The sequence below is a fragment of the Pan paniscus genome, chromosome 1, assembly GCF_029289425.2.
Source record: "Pan paniscus chromosome 1, NHGRI_mPanPan1-v2.0_pri, whole genome shotgun sequence".
NCBI classification, from domain to species: Eukaryota; Metazoa; Chordata; class Mammalia; order Primates; family Hominidae; genus Pan; species Pan paniscus.
The window spans coordinates 32436596-32456187 of record NC_073249.2 but is presented as its reverse complement, the minus strand read 5'-3'; the positions used below and the strand labels follow the sequence as shown (position 1 = coordinate 32456187).

Sequence of the window (19592 nt, the reverse complement as noted above, 5' to 3'; positions counted from 1 at the left end):
ACTCACAGTATTAGAACCTACAGGAACAGCTGGGCAAGGCTGCAGCTGACCCAGCTTCCAGGGTAATTTGACAGTTGGAGAATAACACACTGCAAATTTAGAGGGACAAGCTCTAAGCCCAGTTTTTTCATAATTCCAACAAACCGTCTCCAGTGGTTATTATGACATAACACTTCTGATGATTAATTAAAAGCTCTTCATTAGATCAGTCAGCTTATAATTAATAGCTCCCCCTATCTTTAATAAATAGAATGATGTGAAATAAATGAGAGAGATACCAAGAATTAGCTAAAGCCTAAACCCAAATGAAAGCACCCTCTGCTCTCAACCAAGGAGGCCAAGCAACAAAAGGGGAGGGAAAAGTGGGTTTTGTTAAACAAAGATGAGAAGAGAGAGTGCTGAGGAGGGGAATGTGGGAAGGAAGGAGGCATTTGCTCAATCAGTACCTATTTTCAGAATTTCCTTCAAGCTGGCTTGAACTGAGAGCCATCAATTATTTAAAAGATGTAACATGATGCTTCCTTTGTTGAGGCAAATCTGCAAGCAGACCCCGAGAGAAAATAAAAAATGAATTAGGCAGAATTTATTAGTGTGCTTGAAGAAAACAAAGATTTAGCTATTGGAACTGACTCTTTTAGAAATGGTTCAATTTTGTCTCCTAAAATCCACAAATCTTTCTTCCCCTCTCTATACCTATTTATTTATTATTTTCTACAGTAGATCACACAAAAAGAGGAATGAATCATTTTGCAAACTTCTCCTTTCTTTTCAGATTCAGCTTGATGTACTGTCTTCATTTAAATTACAAATACGCTAATCTGAAACACTGTTTACCAAGTAGCATTTTAAATGAAAAATACAAGAAATTGCATCACTCACACTTAAAAAATGACTTTAGACGCTGCACCTCATAAAAAAGAGCCGACAGTGTTCTCTGCCTTGGCTGCTGTATTTCAGTCCAGTGAATGAAATTCAATTAGTGGGCTTTGTACTTAGGACATTATGATTCTGATGGTTGGTCTGATCAAAACTGGTGTGCCAAGCCTCAGTTCTGTTTTTTTGGCAGACCACAGTTAAGGAAAAATTCAATAGAGATGGTTGGCAGGAGAAAAGTTAGTTTCAGAGGAGCTTACTTTTCACCATCATAAGGAAATATGGGAGGAGGAGAGCTGCTCCCTGGAACAGCTCATTATTTACTAAATGAATGAATTAGCTTTTTGAGAAACCTCAGTACCTAAGTCTGTCATTACCAGTTTTAGTACTTTCCAAAAATAGCAATTGACATAAAATAAACCAGTACTAACTAGAACCAAGAAATCAGAGATCTAATTCATCTTTAGGTTTTGATCAGCTTCAGCTTGTGTTCCAAATGAATTGTAGAGAGACCACAGTCTTCATGATGCTATCAGAACCCTCCCAAGTAAAACCAAGCAACAGGCACCTCATAGGAAATTCCAAGCCTTTACAGTGAAGACTCAGAGTAATCATCGGTTCGAGAGGTGCTATTTATCTTTAACACTTCTGAAAACAAACCCACACACAACAAAAGAAACTGGGCTGCAGCATAGGCCCTCGCATGTCTTGACCAGCTATCTGGACCACTACACCATGATTCAGGAACACCACACCCACATCTGCAAAGATCAAACAGAATGGAAAGAGCAAATCAAACTGATCATTACATGGGTCTCATTCTTTGGCCAGCAAAAGCTGACAAGTAATAGTGAAAATTTCCAAAGGATATACAGCCATTGGTCTACTAATAATGTCGATTAATTAGCCAATTAAGATCTGAGCATCCATTTAAATTTTAACGTTGTGTTCTCAAAACACAGACCACCCTCCCCCCATATCTTTCCTTTCTTTCTTTTTTCTTTCTTTCTTTGTTTTTTTAGGGAGTCTCCCTCTGTCACCACGGCTGGAGTGCAGTGGTATGATCTCAGATCACTGGTTTCAAGTGATTCTCCTGCCTCAGCCTCCTGAGTAGCGAGATTATAGGCACCCACCACCATGCCCAGCTAATTTTTGTATTTTTAGTAGCAACAGGGTTTCACCATGTTGGCCAGGCTGGTCTCGAACTCCTGACCTCAAGTGATTTGCCCGCCTCGGCCTCCGTAAGTGCCATTACAGGTGTGAGCCACCACACCCAGCCTGATTTCTTTGCTTCTCTCGCAGGGAGTGACACCAACATCCAACTTCTTTTATAATCAGAAACAGAGAAATTATCCTTAGCATCTATTTTTTTTTAATCACCATTATCCACTTCATCTCCAAGTCTTTCCCTCTTCTTGGAAAATGATTACAGGAACAATCACATGAAATTCCAAGAAAAAAATATAAATATACATATCCCAGAAGTGGCATCTGTCTTCTCGGTACACTCTTTGGAAAGTGGTTCTAGGCGCTTTACATTTTGCCTGAGCATGACCCAGGATTCAGGCCAGATGGGTACCCTTGACTCACTGTGCCCTTGGTGCTGTTTTTCTCTGACTCAAAATTGTATGCCCACATTTGTGGTTGATACGAATATATCATGTTGATGGTTTTTCAGATGATAAAGAGATTCATTCTAAAGTAAATCTTTCCTTGTGTCAAATACCAAAGTCAAAATGCATGCTTACTTCCTTCCCATAAATGGGCTTCCTCAGATGTATTTTTTTCAGAATTAGTTAGTAAAATGACAAGCTACAATGGCTTATTCCTAGCTTTCTAGGGCTGGGGCTGTACATGAGTATTTACACCAAGGAAACTGGCAAACAATACAAATCAGGTGAGGTGGTTTTATTCCCCCTGGAAGAGCCAGTTTACCAGCATATCACTGAAAAGGGTTTTTCTTTCATTGTTTCCTTCTTAGCAAATAAAAAGATCCATAGTGTCCTTCATTAACACCCATCTTTTTCTCCTCCTTTCTTTAGCCACGGAAACTAACCAGCAGTTCCTCTTGCTCCTTGACACACAGCTAACCATATTCCAGCCACTCTTAAGCTTATATAAGGTCATGAGATGAGTTTTCCTCCATGGAAAGAGAGTAGAAGTGACAGGAGCCTCCCCATACTTGGTCCATAAAACTCTCCCCCAAACAATATCCCATATGGTCTCCTTTTTTGCAGATGATAGATACAGGCAACTTTGGATGCTGTGTATTGAGGTCAGAAAGCCACAAGATAGGAGCTTGGCCTTGAAATCATCACTTGAAAGAGACTCACCCCAATCAGGAATACCCATTAGAAACTTTATGTGAAGGAAAAATTAACTTTTATTATGTTTGAACATCAAATATTTGGGAGTTTGTTTGATACCCCAACCACCACTGCTGTAACTAAACATTCTCTTTCCCCTCGTCTTTCAACAATTCCTCCCACCAGCTACTATGATAAATCTGGAGATGAGGAATGGTCAAGATTAGGAAGAAAGAAATAGGGGACCTGGCCAGGCATGGTGGCTCATGCCTGGAATCTCAGCACTTTGCGAGGCAGAGGCGGGTGGATCACTGGTGGTGCACGCCTGTAATCCCAGCTGCTCAGGAGGTGTAGGCAGGAGAATCTCTTGAACCTGGGAGGCAGAGATTGCAGTGAGCCGAGATGGCACTACTGCACTCCAGCCTGGGCAAAAGAGCAAGACTCCATCTCAAAAAAAAAAAAAGAAAGAAAGAAAGAAAGAAACAGGGGACCTAATAGATATTGTTTTCTCACCTAGAGTTTTTATTTCATTTTAGAGTTTTTGGTTCTGCCTGCTAGGGCAATTCATTTCAAAAGTCATTAGCTAGAACTGTGTTATTTCCATATACTTGCAGTACAGGGTGCAGCTTATTCATTTTTCCTACGGTGATGTCACCTAAGTGAAATGTTCCAATTTAGAATCATTTCCACGTTAGAAATATATGAAGAATCCAATCCATATGCCCTACGACTTGTCAAGGAAATTAACTATAAAGACTGTATCGATATTATACAATTAAAATGAGAGCTCTTAACATACTTAATTTCCACCATGACCTGACTTTCTTTAGTCATTATGAACAAAAAGTATGAATTCATTATTTGCAGATAGCCCAGATTGTTTAATGTATTCTAAAAGGACCTAAGACACCCCCTTGTGTGTGTGTGCGCGCACACACACACACACAACACACACATTCAAGCACACGTGTTTCTCACTCTATCAAGGGCAAAAATAATAACGAAGGTAAAGATAAGGAACATTCTAAGTTGTTAACAATGTAGACTTAGTATAGTGGAACTACAAACATGTTTTTAGTCCATATGTTGTATCTTTCTATAATACTCATAGTGAAAAAAGGAAGGAAAAGGAGGAGGAAGGGTGGCAGGGTGGGAGGGAGGAATGTAAGGAAACAAAAAAACTGTCTTAACCTTTCCAGATTATCTACTATATATAGTATTATGTACCCCCTCTCCCCCCATAAACTGGTATAAGGAATCTATTTGGGGGTATTTGGGATTGTTGTGTTCTCAAAAATTTAACAATCATAGCTCTGAGGCTTAATCACTTGTATGTGTTACAAAACCAGATGGTTCAAGTGGGTGTTTGTTTACAAGCTCTTTGCATAAGGTTTTTAGCTGTTTTTTAGACCAAAGCTGAATATTTCCACTAAGAAATAAGGCACTGAGGAATTAATGAAAAACCACTGGATTTCACAAGTCCCTGGGTTTCCTGCCTTCACTCTGACACCATTTGGTGCACTTTTTCAAGGATCTACTTAGGGCCCCCAAAACAAGAACATAAGCTTAGAGCACTTTGAGTTCTAGTTTATGGGACCTCAGCATACTTTGGGAGAAGGAGGCCTCTCCCCTGGGCTCAGCATTGTTCTGGATGCTGTCAGTGAATCAACTAGGAAAGAAGAGAGCGCTCTGCCTTCCCAACACCTTCACCATGCTGAAGCTCTAGAATTTATTATGTTTCCTGTTTTAACTGGCTTCTCCCACTGGGTTGTTTTGACCAGCCACATCCGTCTCCAGCTCCCTCCTTCTGGATTTAGATGAAAGGAGAGAGAAAACTTTCCTGGTGATTCCCTCATTCTTTGTTTCCTGTACATTAACCACATGGCCACTATCTGCAAACACGCAAAGGCACAGGTTTATTTACTGCAAAATAAGTGAAATAATGTTGAAGCTTTCTTAAGGGAGAATAAAAGGTTTCATCAAGTCACAAACTTTTATGGCTTTGAAAAGATAAGCATGTGTTTCTGGTTTTCTGGATGAGAACATTACCCCTCTCCTCGCACACCGTCCACTTTGTACTTAACCTTCTTTCAACAGAAAGAAAGGCAGTCAATGCTTGCTTCTCTTCATTTTTAACAAGATTAATAATGTCCATCATAGTTAGCACCCATGATATTAACGTCTGAGATCATAAGTGTTACCTAAACTGGTCTCTTTCCTGTCACCACCTAATCAGTTTCAAAAAAATTACAATATTTGAGGTGAAAAAGGCAAGGAAAGTACATGAATATCTTGACATCTCTGTGAGCTTGTCTCTGTCATCTTCTACAACAAATGAGCAAGAAATTATAAACGAACCAAAAATGTGTTTCATCATTATCATTTGATTATTCTCTTTTACTAGTTTAGGGAGGGGAAAGAACTGACTTTTTCCAAACTTTTTTTTTTTTTTTCTGAGACAGTCTTGATCTGTCACCCAGGCTGGAGTGCAGTGGTGCCATGTCAGCTCACTGCAACCTCCACATCCCGGGCTCAGGCCATTCTCCAGCCTCAGCCTCCCAAGTAGCTGGGATTATAGGCACATGCCACCACACCCGGCTAATTTTTGTATTTTTAGTTGAGAAGGGGTTTTGCCATGTTGGCCAGGCTGGTCTTGAACTCCTGACCTCAGGTGATCAAACTGCTTAGGACTCTCAAAGTGCTGGGATTATAGGCATGAGCCACCACACCCAGCCCTTACTTCTTTTGAGTTACTTCAGCAAAATGAGGTATTATTTGACTATGTCTTCAGGATAAGGAATGTGCTTCATTTACTATTATCTAGAGAGCAACGTGGTTTCTGGCCCATAATTGGTGTTCCATAATCGTATGTTGAATGAACTACTAGAGATGACTATCTTCCAATTCTAATGAACTCAAAACTTAATATATGTCATTAGACTTTACAATGTAAAGTAGGAACACCTAGATAAATTAGGAAATTCACGATTTATGTGACTGTTTTGACCTCTATTCTGAAGGTAACTTTTAAGAAAGAGTTTTTTTTGTTGTTTATAGCTTTTAGTAAAGGAGAGTGTATCTGGTGAAATTCAAAAGACTTGAAATACTGCCTTGATTTTCAACAAAAGAAATCAAGCTTAGAAAATACTTGTCTATGGAAACAGCATCCACCATATAGTAGTAAACTCTCAATTAAAACTTGTTAAATGAATTAATATCAACCAGCTTCATATCAAAGTAAAGACCTAGGTTGAGTGAAAAAGGTTAAACAAAAACTCAATTCCTGATTTGCTGACTATCCTATATTTTATTTGTCTATTATTATAAGCAATGATTATCTATTTGTGACATAGACCATTTTACACAATTATTGAAGATGTTCAAAAACTCTTTCAGAAATTCGTATTCTTAGTTGTATCCCTGTTCTGAAAGCACATTTCTCTTATTTTTAAAAAAATATATGGAGTATCCACCTATTGAGAGGTGTCATAATATAGAACTTGCATGAGACATTGACCGTGAAATTTAGTTTAAAATTAGTGGTCACATGAAATGAGCATGTTTAAAACCGAGATGTGACATCTTCTAATTACAATCCTCTAACAAACACTGGGAAAATCTATGATGGTCTCAGCACACACAGAACTCCTTCTCTGCAGATCAAAAGAGAATGGAAAAGACCAGCAGTAGCCATGAAATATCACTTGTATCCACTATTTATGTTTTATATCCTGTCAACAGCAGCATGTTCATTTAGCATCAGACACAAGTTATTCAGGGACTTAGATGATGCAGCAAGTGTCAATACTGATGTCACTATTTATAGCCCAATAAACTATACTTTGAACAATATTAGTAACGTTAAGCTTAGGTAGCACTCCTAGTATTAACGCCTTAATACAGATATATTGCTATAAGCATAGTTTACAGCATGGAACATAAACACAAATCCAGTGATACTAATAAATCACTTTCTTGACTGCTTAAAAATGTACTGCCAAAATGGGCTTTATGCATTACACAATGGAGCAGAAGGCAGTGATATATATTTAAATTTTCCATTTTTAAGCTGTCACTCAAAAACTTTCATACTTTTTTTAGCTTATTGATCTTACGGGCTTGTGATAAGACTTCAACTGCTTGGTTGGGCTGTTTTTAGCTTCTGCTTCTTATTAAAAGAGCTAAATCAGGAATCACAAAATGCTACTAATTTAGCACTTTCCAATAGAAATGAAAACTAAAAACAGCACCAAAATAGTGTAACCCTCATGTTTTATTGCCCTAGAATCCCAGATTTAACTACTATATAGCATAATAATGGGTATAATGGAACTATCACTATATGTGTGTGTGTGTATACAGCAAAAAATAAAAGCTTGCATTAAATATGCTTAAATAATTGTTACAGAATTCTGACTCTTGTTAAGTATTTTGCATAAGAAAACACACACACAGACATATACACATACTATATATACATATGTTTGCATATATATATATATATAATATATACATAAAGGTTCTGCACTTCTATTTCCTACTCTTTCTTTAATTGACAAAGAAACACACATCCTGAATTCCTTAATGTTTTGGCCACTTCTTACCATAAATATACAACCTGCATCCAAACAATCTAAATATCATCAGTAGAACAGCTAGAGTGATGGCTATGTCTGATCAATCAACTTGTGTAAACGATCTCTGCCCCACACCTTGCCAACACCCCCACTGGTCTTTGAGTGGCAAATTATATACCACAACCCGAAAACTTTCAAATGCTGATTTGGGGCTCAGAACACTGTCCTCTCAAACCTGTGACTGCTCTCACATTAGACTTTCTACAACCTCTTCAGGAAAGGGTGATTTGTTTTCTCCCCTCAGTGCTGGCCCCAAAGTTCAAGGCTTAGTGTAGAAGAGATAGTGGCCCTCATAGCTAATTGCCCATATTTTGCAAAGGGCAGCGTGGAAACGGGAAGCCACAGCCTTACAAGGACAGGATCCCTAATAAATATTCCCGTGATGAATGAGTTGTGTGGTCATGGTCGGGGATCTTATTGCATTCCTGAATCTTACCCATTCAGATATGACAGAGCACTAGGTTTGTTATTATTCCCCCATGGCATCCTCCTGTGGCATCCTAACCAGTAAAGATGGTAGTAGCAACTATGAAACAGACACAAAATTTATTCTTGGCAAAAATAGCTGCTGGAATTTTTGTCACTGTCATTATATCCACCTTCTGAGAGGATCCTGAGAGGCATGCAAGATAGCAAAATTGGTTAAAAATACATGCATAACAAAGAAAAGGGTTTTTTTCTTAGTATGCCTAGAATCATCAGTCTTCCAGAAACAGCTCCTATTGTCAATAATTTTAAACTTCTTGCAACATTTCCAACTGAGCCCCCAGATCTTTCCTGGCACTGTTTTGCTGTCAGCTACTAGCACATGGACACCACCAAGAGTCATCAATTTTCTACAGAGCTCGCCATTTCATTTTTGTACCCCTCACTTCCACTAATTCAACTGCTTCTTTGAACATTGCCTCACAATCACTCACATTGGGCCACTTCAGCATGTCTACAATCTGCATATGTATATGTATGTGGGAGTATGCACACCCAACCACAGAGGCACATTTCCATTTCTCCCCCACATAAATATGGTGATGAATTGGCCGCTTCGAGCTTTTCTGACAGCCAGTCAAAATGGTAGCTACAATGACCAGGGGATGGCCTAGTTCCTCCATGCAGAAAGGTATTCAGCACACGTAATAATTATCCATCCATCTCGTTCACACTAAAGGCATGGCAATGCAATTTTAGCCTTATAATCAAGACCATATGACAAAAACCAAGGCCATTAGGGACCAATTTCGAGTATTCTCTGCAAGACAACGATTTTCCAACTGCACTTACATATGCTGAATAGTTACCTCTGCACGACCGCACCTGCTCTCATTTATGTAACCCCCCTGTTTTCCAAAGCCTTTCTTAGTAATGCAATAGAGCAAAGTTTTAAAGGCTCACAGGCTTTTTTTCCCATCATTATTTTTTTTCATTTTCCTAAGCATACTATGAAAATACTGAGGGTAAAATCTCTGCTCATGCCAATGACCATATTTCAGAGATTTGTTGTCTTCTTTTCTGTTCCCTATCCCCGATACCTTCATCCTCCCTCTTGGCCCTGCTTGCTTTCCTTTGAACTGAGGCATGGTCTTCAGTTCAGGCCCATAATTACTTCACATGTACTTCTGACCTCACCACTTCAGGTTCAGTGACATATTAGTGTTATCTCTGAAAGGACGTGATGTCATCATAAATCACAGAGCTGTACAGGCAAAGGTTCTACTTGCAAAGCGGAAGAATGCTAAAATTATTTGGAAATTATATAAAATATAGCTCAAGTATTCTTTTGTGTCTTATTTCAAAATGCTTAAAGAAATAATATAACAGATATAATTATAAATATTAAAACAATCATATGGTTTATCATTAATGATATATCAATTTGGGGGGCAATGGAAAGAAATCATAAGACTAGTAAGAAGGAAAACATTAAAAAACCTATGCAAAATCGAAAATGGCCCAGACACTTTATATTACTATCATTACTTTAGATTTTCTATAGATTCCATGCTCCTTCCTATTTTTCAATTGTTAAAGAGAAGATAAATATCTCTAAAACATCACTTAATTGTCATCTTGGTTCTTTAGCTTATGAGCCAAGTTACATCATATCTCATCTCTGAACGTATTTTTTAGATTATGAGATAATGGACTTGTTAATATGAGTGCAATCAGTATTTTTTTAACTAAAAAATTATCCATGCACTACTCCATGGATAAAAAAATGCTATAAGTAATAACTCAATATATTAAAAAAAAATAAAAACTTCAACACAGCCCCTCTCCACTGAAGAAGTCTTCACACCTCTTGGATGGCCATTTTCAGGAAAGCTCTGTAAAGATACTCAAGAACTCCCTATCACTGCATTGGGGCCATCAAAACCAAGTTCAGTTTGCTTCATTCTATATCCTGGAAATTCCATCATTATTCCTACTTCTTGCTGCTTAATTTAACATGATGAATCTTGGCCTCTTCTAGGGAAACAAGAGCAGAGTGCATTATGCAATTTTCAATATAACGCACTAAAGGCTCCTAATTACTTGATTTAGGCATATGTAAATAATAAGACCTTATATAAAACGAGTCAAAGATCATGCCTTGAGCATTCCACCAGTTGAACAATATTCTGATTACCTAATCAAGTTCTAAATGTATGTATAATGTATGCCTCAGAATATCAAGGCTATCACATATAAAGCATATGGTTCACGTTAATATATATGCTATGTTTCTTCAATTAAGACACTTGCCAGCTGACAGGCAGAGGAGTAAGTTGTGACATCTCAGTAGTGATCCTGCCTGAGCATGTGTGAACTTAGCTGTTCATCTGATTGTCACTTCATTGGTACTATTTGCATTGGCAACAGCATATGGAGTTGGGTTTCTGTTCCCTTTACTTTTAGTTGACATGTAATAATTGTACATATTTATGCATATAGAGTGGTATTTCGATACATGTATAATGTGTAATGATCAAATCAGGGTAATTAGAATATCCATCATCATAGCCATTTATCATTTCTTTGCGTTGGGAACATTCAAAATTTCTCTTCTAGATTTTTTGAACATATACACTAAATTATTATTAATGATATCTAACCTACAGTGCTATAGAACACTAGAACTTATTCTATCTAGCTGTCACTTCGTATCTGTTAACTAACCTCTCCCATCCTTCCCTCACACCTACCCCTCCCAGCCTCTAATAACCATAATTATACTCTCTTTCTATGAACTCAATACTTTTAATCTCCCATGTGTAAGAACATCCAGGGTATTTCTTTTCTTTGTCTGATTTATTTCACTTGATATAATGTCCTTCAGGTTCATCCACATTGCTGTGAATGACAAAAATCTCATTCTTTTTTACGGCTGGATGGTATTCCATTGTGTTGATATACCACACTTTCTTTATTCATTAATTCCTTAATGGTCATTTAGGATGATTCCATATCTTGGCAATTGTGAATAGTGTTGCAATAAACATAAGAGTGTAGATATCTCTTTGATATGCTGATTTCCTTTCTATTGGATAAATACACAGTAGTAGGATTGCTGGATCACACAGTAGTTCTATTTTTAGGTTTTTTTTAAAGAACCCTCCATGCTGTTCACCATAGTGGCTGTGGTAATTTACATTCCCACCAGCAGTGTATAAGACTTCCCTTTTCTCTGCATCCTCACCAGCATTTGTTCTTTTTTGTCTTTTTGATAATAGCCATTCTAAATGAAGCGAAATGATATCTCCTTATGGTTTTGATTTTTGCAATTCCCTGATGACTAGTGATGTTGAACATTTTTTCAAATACTTATTGGCTATTTGTACATCTTCTTTTAAGAAATCCCTATTGAGATCTTTTGCCCATTTCTAATTGAATTATTTGTTTTGCTTTGTTTTTGCTGTTGTGTTTCTTGTGTATTCTGGATATTGGTCCCTTGTCACAGCTAGTCTGTGTCAGTTTGCAAATATTTTCTCCCACTTACAGGTTGTCTTTTGACTTCATAAATTGTTTCCTTTGCTGTGCAGAAGTTTCTCAGTTTAATATCTACTTTTTGGTTGCTGTCTGTGTTTTTACAGTCTTACATACAAAATCTTTTCCTAGACCAATGTCCTGAAGAGTTTCCTGTATGTTTTTTTCTAGTAGCTTTATAGTTTCAGGTCTTCCAGTTAAGTCTTTAATCCATTTTAAGTTTATTTTTGTATGTGGCAAGGGATAGGGATATAGTTTCATTCTTCTGCGTATAGATATCCACTTTCCCCAACACCATCTATCCTTCTCCAATAGTTTACATCTTGTGGTTGCACAGCCCCAAAACTTCAGAAACATCCTAAACTCTTTCTTTCTCTAACACCACCTCAATGAATGTTATTGGCACCTTTGTGGGAAATCAATTGCCTATAAATATGTGGATTTATTTCTGGGTTATCTACTCTGTTCCATCGGTCTACGTGTCAGTTTTTATACCAGTACCATGCTGTTTTGATCACTATTGCTTTGTAGTATATTTTGAAGTCAGGTAGTGTGATGCCTCCAGCTTTGTTCCTTTTAGTATTTCTCTGGCTATTTGAAGTCTTTTGTGGTTCCATATTATGGAATTTGTTTTAAGTTGAATTTGAATCTCTTAAAATGCCTTAAAAAGGATTGTCTTGTGGTGATGCACTAGGTATAATGTCATTGTGTACAAAGGAGCTATCCTATCACATGCCTGGCAGTGCAGTTAGAGAGAATAGAAATAGCCAAGTCTTTCAGAAAAAACAATAAAATCTTGAAAGCTAACAGAGGTTGGCGTGAACAATTCCTATGTCACTTGTGTACCAATATTTATCTATCAAAAGCTTTCAATCAAGGAATAAACAAAACCAAAAGGTTAGCCAAATAGGAAAAACCACAAAATAGAACAAAAATGAGATGAAATCTTAATATTCTGCAAGTCTTGAAATTATACTTTCAATCTTAAAGGTATTAAAGGCAGGTTATGAAAAGCATCATATCACTGTGATATTAAAAATATTGACTGGTGGATAAAAGTGATTCCAAAGAATTTAAATGTGAAAAGGACTTGGTTAGATTCTTATACTTCTTTGATGAACATTAGGAATATCACTTTCTTTTTGCTTTCCTCCTCACTGGTTGCTTCTTTTATCTACTCTCTGTTGATTGTTGCTCACCTCCCAGTCCTCTAAATGTTAAAGAAGCCAAGTCCTTGGATCTCTTCTTTTATCTTTCTACACTCTCCCTAGGTGGTCACAGCTAGTCTCTATAGTTTTGAATACCATATATGTACTTACAAATCCCACATTTATAACCTTAGCCAAGATGTCTCCTGTGAACTCCAGACTCATTTATCTATCTTCCTACTCAGCACATTTATTTGGATCGAATATGCATATTTGTCTAATATGCATCTCAAAATTAACATTTCCAAAAATGAATCCACAGTACTCTCACTCTTTAAGCAAATCTATCCTTCCCCAATATTTTACATCTTGTTGTTGCACAGCCCCAAAACTTCAGAAACATCCTCAACTCTTTCTTTCTCTAACACCATCCATGCAATCCATTTGACTTTTCCTTCAAAAGATATCCAGAGCTGACCAGTTCCCCTCACTTCATCCTTGCCACCTCTATCCACAGCACCAGCATCTCCCTCCTGGACCAGGGCAACAGCATCCCGACTGGTTTCCCTGTCTCCACCCTCGGCCTCTTCAGTCTATTCTCTATAGGCAAGCCACAGTGACATGTTTTTCTTTTTTGAAAGTCTAAGTATTAAATTATCCATTAAATAACTAATTATTGCCTACGATAAGACACACAGATTTTAAAAGTAAAGTTTGATGAGTTTTGACTAATGTAAAACCATCTCCACCAAGTTACAGGACATTCCTATCATACCCAAAAGTTTCCCTTATGATCCTGTCCACTCAATCGCCTCCCAGAGGAAACCAATGTTCTGATTCCTGCTATGAAAGTTTAGTTTTGCTTGTTTCAGAAGGTCACATGAATGGAAACGTATAGTACGCACCACCATGTGTCCCTGGCTTCCTTTACCACAGCATAACATTTATGAGATTCATCTGTTATTGAGAGTATTCATAGTTATATCATTTTATTGATGAGTAGTATTCCATTGTATAAATATCCCCTAATTAATTCATTATTTGTTGATGGACATTTGGGGTTGTTTCACACATTTTAGCTATATGAATAAAGACGCTATAAACACTGCACAAAGCTTTTTTGTGGACTTATCCTTTTGTTGTTCTTGAGTAAACACCTGAGAGTAGAATTGCTGGGTCATAGGTAAAAATTTTTAGTTTGATAAAAACTGCCTATTTTTCAAAGTGTTGTGTTATTTTCACACTCACTAGCAATGGATAAAAGTTCAGATTACACTACATACTTGTAAGCATTTGTCAGTGGGTTCTTGTTGATATTGTTTGTTTTAATTTTGGCCATATTAATGGGTATACAATGGCATCTCACTGTGGTCTTTCTCTGATGATGAATGATTGTGAGTGTATTTCCATATGCTTAGTGACCATTTGTATATCTTCTTCTGTGAGGTGTTTGTTCAAGTCTTTTGCCCATTTTTAAAAAGGGATCTTTTAAAAATATGTTAGTTCTTAACACTTCTCTGCTCCGAGCAATCCAATAGCATTTCAGATCACTCACTAAGAGCCAAAAATATTTACAGCATCCACTAAAGCACAGCACGATCTGCCACTCGGGTAACATTATGATCTCATCTCCTAGTACTGCTCCATCTGCTTAGACTCTTCATTATCCTGGTGTCCTTGAGCAACCAATCACCAGACCTCTCAGAGCTCCTGTTCCCTCTGCAGGGACTTTCTTGTCCCAGAGATCCACCTGCCTGTTTTCTCACTTCCTTTAGTACATTCTGGAATATTCTGCACAAAATAGCAACCAGATCTCCAGCATTCCCTATTCCCTTTATCCAGTTTTATTTTTCCCATAACACTTACCCATGAAGACGTGATTATTTTTACACTTATTTTTAGTTCCTTCGTCCCTCTCTCCTTCCCTCCCTTTTGCACTTTTATCTTCCTTCTTTCCTTCCTTCCCTCCTTCTCTCCTTCCTATTATTTATGGTTTATCTCATTCTACCAAAATATAAGCTCTATGAGGACAAGGAATTTTGCCCATTCATTCCACAACTTTTGCTCACTACTGATTCCCAGATCCTAGAACAAGTTTTTAACGCTCCAGAAGTGTTGAGAGGACTATATATTTGAACTCTTTACCAACTTAAAGTCATAACATTTTAGTCTTTAACTATATTTTAAAAGCGGCAGATATATCTATTTAAAAGAAAAAAAAACACCTAAAACTGTGCTCCCAAACACTGTACCAAATCAATTTGATTTTTAAGAAATGAGGCCAGGAATGTTCACTCGTGCCTGAAATCCCAGCACTTTAGGAAGCCAAGTCAGGAAGATCACTTGAGCCCACGAATTTGAGACCATCCTGGGCAGCATGGCAAGACCCTATCTTAAAAAAAAAAATAGCTGGATGCAGTGGTACACACCTGTAGTCTCAGCTGCTTGGAGGGCCGAGGCAGCAGGATCCCTGAAGCCCAGGAGTTCAAGGCAGGAGTAAGCTCTGATTGTGGCACTGCACTCCAGCCTGGGTGACAAAGCAAGACCCTGTCTCTAAAATAAATAGATAAATAAATATTTTTAAAAGAGTTTTTAAAAACTGAGACTGAGTGAGCATGTGAATCAAATAGACTTCATAGAACAAAGTGAAAAATTATATATTTTATATATGCATCTGCATGTATACATACATCTGTACATATACATGTATAGAGAATTTGTTAAGTAATAATAAAACAGACAAATAAACTAACCTGTACTGAGCACTTACTGAGGAACTGTTAAACCTCACAAGAATTCCAGGAGGAACTATTCCCACTTTACAGATAAGAACCTTGAGGCTTAGGGTGTTTAAGTAATTTGTTAAATTCATACAGCTGGTCAGTTCCAGAGTCAGTATTTAAACTGTATTACATTGTATCACTTTGCCTAAATATTATATGTGTGTGTATGTACATTTAATTTGAATTACAAATAGAACATTGAAGAATAAAGTCTGTAATGTAAAAAAAAAATCTAGTTCCTTCCTATGCTTTTATAACACTATCATTATGTACATATTTTATGGTGTTTGAATTTTCTTTTTGTAATCATTAGCGACTACATGTATATCATATATGTAGGTTATGAAACATAATAACAGAATAAACTCTCATGGATCTACCAACCAGCTTAAATAATGAGCATTGCCAAACTATCAAAGCTGCCTGTGGACCCTTCCTCAATTCCATTCAGCTGCATTCCTCACCAGAAGTAAACACCACTTCGAATTGTGTGCATATCATTCCTTTGTTTTAATTAGAAATTTGATTACATGAATGTGTCCCTAAATGAGGTATTGTTTAGGTTATTTCTATGGGATTTTTCAAGATGGTATCATACTATCTATAGTCCTCTCTGGTTGCTTTTTGTTTTCTCATTCAATACTATGCTTTTATGACTCCTCCATGTGTTTGTTTGTTTGTTTGTTTGTTTGTTTGTGGAGACAGAGTCTCACTTGTTGTCCAGGCTGGAGTGCAGTGGTATAATCATGGCTAGCTGCAGCCTTGAACTCTTGAGCCTAAGTGATCCTCCTGCCTTCATCTCCTGAGTAGCTGGGACTATAGGTGCATGCCACCATGCCTGGCTAATTTTTAAAAATATAATTTTGTAGAGACAGGGTCTCGCTGTGTTACCCAGGCAGGTCTTGAACTCCTGGCTTCAAGCAGTCCTCCCACCTAGTCCTCCCAAAGTGCTGGAATTACAGGCATAAATCACCAGGCCTGGCCCAGTTCCTTCATGTAAATGCACATAGCTGTGGTGGTTCATTGATTTTAATGCTCTACTGTATTCCTTGTAGGAACATACCAAATTTGTTTGCTTATCCTTTTGCAAGCTTCTTTCATCAGACATCAAAACATATTACAAAGCTACTGTAAGACAATATGATATTTATACAAGGAGGAAGAGACAAAGTGATCAATGGGACCAAATAGAGAGTTTACAAAAAAGACGTTGCCAGATGGTAACTTGGAATCTAACAAAGTAAATTGCAGATCCATGGGAACAAGATGAACTATTCTGTAAATTGTGCTGAGATAACTGATTAAACGTTAAAGAAACCCTACCTTATACCACACAAAACAAATTCCAGCTGGACTAAATGTTGTGAAAAGCAAACCTCTACAACTTTAAGAAGACAATATAACAGAATATCTTTATGACCTCTCAGTCAGCAAAAAGAAAATTATTTTGCCAGTGCAAAAATTACCAACCATAAAAAAATGATAAAGTCTATCTGGATATGAAATTATTTTTATCAAAGGATACCATAAAGAAAATAAAAGAAACCACAAACTATTAGAAGATATTTAGAACATAAACTACCTCTTCTTAAGGATTTCTTTTTTAAGTATATTCCTACCTTCCCTGAAATAGTCACAACTTGAGAAATTTACTCTTATTGGTTTTTTGTCTATTTCTTCCTAGAGCTTGGAAGGGTACCTGGTACTTGATACACTGTTGATTAACAACCTTTTATTTTAGGCTGTTTTCTACTGCAGCATATGTAAAATTTTACCTTGCTTTAAACAAAGGCTACTAACTATAGGTGGCATTGTTGTAACATATATCATGTTCTCAATTACCTGCATGACAGCAAAGATTGATACTAGTAAAACTTCATTTAAGTTTTTTAATTCAATTGAATGAGAAGGTCATTGACACTTCAGTAATTGCTATTGAAAACCATTTGGCTAAAAGAGAAAAACACACACATATACACACACAAAATAAATTGTGACATAATCTTACTACAGATTATTCACTTTAAAGGAATTTCCCACTATGATTCTTGTTACAGGATCATTATTGCAATTATTTTACCTAAGAAATTATCTGATACTTCTAACCCTATAGTCAAACATGACGTAATTGTTACAACCGTAAAGAAAGAAAAATTGTCAGTGCTTTCTGCTATTTTTTTAACTGCAAATAGAAAGTCCAGTTTTTAAGCTTTGTTCTTATTCGAAACTATGGAATAAACACAAAGGAATCAAAAGAACTAGCGAGAGAAAGAAAGTGGTTTGGGAGAATCTGAGAGTAGCTCCCTTACTACAGATGGCCGGCAAGCTGGTAACCTCAGTGTGAGGCCCTGGCATTGCCTAAGTACTACTGAATGTTGGTGACCTGGTTATTTCCTCCCAACTAGGAATCTCTGGTCAAGTCTTTGAGTTTTTCTGCTTTCTTCTCTGTCTTCATTCCAAGAAGACACGGCTTAGTGTAGCTAAGTGCCTAAAATTCCCTTGTCTGTGAATGTTTAAAAACGTGTTCCCACTTGAAAGCATGGCAGAGACAGAGGTGTAAATGAACATTTCAGGCTACAAATTTAATCTGTAAAGTCCTGCATCTGTTGTCTCATCCATTAGATGGTGTGTTTCCACAAGTAGGAATCTTTTTTTTCTTTTTTCTATTCTTTTCTCTTTTTTTCTTTTCTTTCTTATTGTTAAATTATAAAAGTCACTGCTAGGCTAACAAATCTTGTTGCTAAAAAACAAAGCCAGCACGCTACCAGAATGTATGAACAGAAGTGCACTGTATAGGAACCATTGAAATCTAATCACTTTAAAGCTTTCTAAAAAGACACTGTATTTCAGGACTACATAACCAACACATTACACAGAGAAAACTTAGAGCTCAGAAAAAACAGTGAACATGAACATAGGTGTAGAAAATAGCAACTGAGAACGTATATACAATTAATATGACAAGACGGGAAGTCTAAAAAAGAACCAGGTAGAATATCAGTTCCTGTGTGCAGAGAATGGCTCCTGATATTGTGAAAATGTGGAAATCCACATACCTGGGTTAGAGACCCATACGTGTCACTTACAAGCCATATGACCCTGAACAAGTTCTATAATTTCTCTCGGTTGTTTTGTGAAAGGACAGGAAAATAATATTCAACTCACTGAGTTGTTTGGAGATTTAATGACATGATGTGCTTAAAGCACTTTGTACACTATAAGGCGCTATATAAATGTGATTCATCTACCTAAAGAATAATTATTAAAACAGATTATCCCTGAGGAAAGAACAAAAGGAAATGAGTCTATGAAATTATAGTGAAAGGAATGTATATCACGCAGTGGGACAAGCATCCTGGCTGTGACACTGATTACTAGGGAAGCGACAGAGTTGGTTTCTGAGGTTATAAACCACCACTGCCTGACAGAATGAAAACAATCTTGCTTAGAGGTAAAATCATAGAGTATGTGACACTTTTTGGTGCCACCCAGGATAAAAATAATTGGGCTCAAAGTTAATACGATTCATTAGATAGTTCTGTCTTCTAAAGACAGGCTTAAACCATGTTTCCTGAGGTCCTGAGGAACCTAACAGAGTCAAGCCACGTAATTCTAGAGCATTTGCTGGCTTCCTCTCGTACAAGTTGAATGAAGACTTGTCTATCCTCCTCTACTATCCTAAAATGAAGCTTTTAAAAATGAGCCACCAATCTATACAAAATAATTTGATGACATTTTGCCAAATATTAAGCCACGCAGTGGTGTCCTTAGGGAAACCCGAGAAGAGGAAAATCACGTTGTGCTCTCCGATGCCTTCCATAAGGGACACCAGAGGCCAACTTTGTGCAGGGCTCTATGGAAAGTACAAGGAAGGCAGAGGAGAAG

General features: G+C 37.2%; 1 protein-coding gene across 13 annotated transcripts in view; it reads right to left on the bottom strand.

Moving 5' to 3' along the window:
* The window catches only part of ESRRG (estrogen related receptor gamma), a 597527-nt gene that overhangs the window by 445668 nt on the left and 132267 nt on the right, over positions 1 to 19592 (bottom strand). For 2 of the 13 annotated variants that reach the window (XM_055108114.3, XM_034946978.4), the window contains exon 1: positions 15354 to 15477. The exons of the other annotated variants lie outside the window; for them this stretch is intronic. The gene's annotated coding sequence lies outside the window, so the exon portion shown is untranslated. Of the gene's footprint in view, positions 1 to 15353; positions 15478 to 19592 lie in introns of those variants that run through there. 13 annotated transcript variants of the gene reach the window in all.